This window comes from Euleptes europaea, chromosome 5 (assembly GCF_029931775.1).
Source record: "Euleptes europaea isolate rEulEur1 chromosome 5, rEulEur1.hap1, whole genome shotgun sequence".
NCBI classification, from domain to species: domain Eukaryota; kingdom Metazoa; phylum Chordata; class Lepidosauria; order Squamata; family Sphaerodactylidae; genus Euleptes; species Euleptes europaea.
This window is the reverse complement of record NC_079316.1, coordinates 36381081-36383525: the sequence shown is the minus strand read 5'-3', so window position 1 is coordinate 36383525 and position 2445 is coordinate 36381081.

Here is a 2445-nt window from a genome sequence, read left to right as displayed (position 1 = left end):
TTACAATTAATACAAATAATATCAAACTATTAATCATAGTGACTGAACTTAAAATGGCTTCCCCCTCACTCCCTTCTATCTAAAAATAAATTGTGTATAAAAATATTGTCGAAGGCTTTCACGGTCAGAATTCATTGGTTCTTGTGGGTTATCCGGGCTGTGTGACCGTGGTCTTGGTGTTTTCTTTCCTGACGTTTCGCCCGCAGCTGTGGCAGGCATCTTCAGAGGAGCAACACTGAAGGACAGGGTCTCTCAGTGTCAAGTGTGTAGGAAGAGTAATATGTAGTCAGAAAGGGGTTGGGCTTGAGCTGAATCATTGTCCTGCAAAAATACTTACAGGACAATGATTAGCACATTATTGTTGATACTTTTTGCAGGACAATGATTCAGCTCAAACCCAACCCCTTTCTGACTACATATTACTCTTCCTACACACTTGACACTGAGAGACCCTGTCCTTCAGTGTTGCTCCTCTGAAGATGCCGGCCACAGCTGCTGGCGAAACGTCAGGAAAGAAAATACCAAGACGACGGTCACACAGCCCGGATAACCTACAAGAACCAAATTGTGTATACTTTTGCTAACAGAATTAATCCGCATATTATTTAATTAATATATATGTATCTTATCTTGGTAAAAATGTGTTAATTAAATACCTTAATATAACCATAGTACAAAGTATATATAAGAGATTAAATCAAAGAATATCCTTTAAATGAACCCTAATCTGCACTTTGTTTTGCTTGCTTGGTTAGAGCCGCTTCTCCCCTTGTCCAGCCCAAAGCGGCTTGTAAGAGCAGGTATAAAAACTATCTATCTCACGGTGCTCTCCAGCAGGAGGGCTCAAGGCTGCTGAAATCAAACAGGCCATTTATGCATGGGAGGTTTTGCCTGGGGTTTGCTGCTCTCTAGATGCACATTTCCCCCATCCGAATTCTCAAAACTCTGGGGGCTTATTGTTGAGTTTTGAGAATTTGGATGGGGAAAATGTGCATCTAGAGAGCTGCAAAACCTCCCATGCATAAATAGCCATAGCATACTCAGTTAAAATCCAGATAGTAACTAAAGGCGCAGCAATCCTAAACAAGTTAGTCCGAAGTAAATCCCGTTTTATTCAATGGGGTTTATTCTCAGGAAAGTGTTTTTAGGATTACAGGGATAAAAACCTTAACCTCTGGCTTTTACAGCCAAAATTCTTTTTCTCTAAAACTAGTTTGGAGAGGCTTTGGGCACAATCCTAAACCCTTTCCCTAAGTTAATTGAAATTCATTGAAAGGCTTTTAAAGGTGTAACTGCTTACACTACGACTTCCACTTGTGAGACATGTTCAGCTTTGGGCTTAGCAACGGTTTTGACACAGTAGAAAAGAACAAGGGTCCAGTAGAGGACCCAGCTTGCTGGGGGTAAAGTGTAGATGACTGGGGAAGGCAATGGCAAACCACCCTGTAAACATAGTCTGCCTAATAAACGTCGGGATGTGATGTCACCCCATGGGTCAGGAATGACCTGGTGCTTGCACAGGGGACTACCTTTACCTTTTGCCAGTAGCAGCTTAAAATTTCTTACAGGGTATGAGCTTTCGTGAGCCATAGCTCACTTCTTCAGATGAAGCTAGAATGTTATTCCATCTGTCCTTAAGTAGAGGCAAGTGAAGTTTTGACGCAGTAAACACGGAATTTGTTTGGCTTGGGGAACAGGGCTCAGAAGAGCCACATGTGGCTGTATTATAGTATATAACATTGGCATCTGTTCCCCTCTGAATGTTTATTACAGTTGTTATATTTGCATATAGCCTCTTCAGTAGTATTTAATGCAAATATCTCGGAACACTAGGAGTAAAGTCATCCAATGATTGATAGTACAATCATGTGTATGCTAAGACTTGCATACACATTTACATACAGATCTGCTCAATGGCTCACATTGGCTCTGCTAGTGTTTTTCACCCAATGTTCTCCTTTCTGAGAGCCAGTTCACACTTTCCAAAGTCCTCTTGTCATCCTGCCTGGGAATTAACTGCCCAGCATACAACTCCCAATGCACATCTGTGGACCAGACAAGTGGGGGACACCAGGGCTTTGTAACACATGAAATTCCCCTGATACTCTTCTCATTGTTTCTGGAATATGAACTGCAATTACACCTGCAGAGGTGGATTTGCAAGTATTTCTTGAGTGGTGTGTAATTTATGTGAAAAACAGCTAGTCTCGAAATGTGAAGTTAGTAATGGTTAGGACATTAACTAGGTTCCTAAAATAACGGGCTGCTCAGTTCTGTATAAAAGAAAATTTAGTAGCATTCTACACTACCAGTTTTATGTTTTGTTGTTGGTCTTGATACTATGATTGCAAGCATATGACTATTTTTCAGTTTTGTAAATCTGTCTGTTTCCAGATTTCGGCACTATTCCAGGATTTGCAGTTTCGTTAACTAAAAGAAATCGTT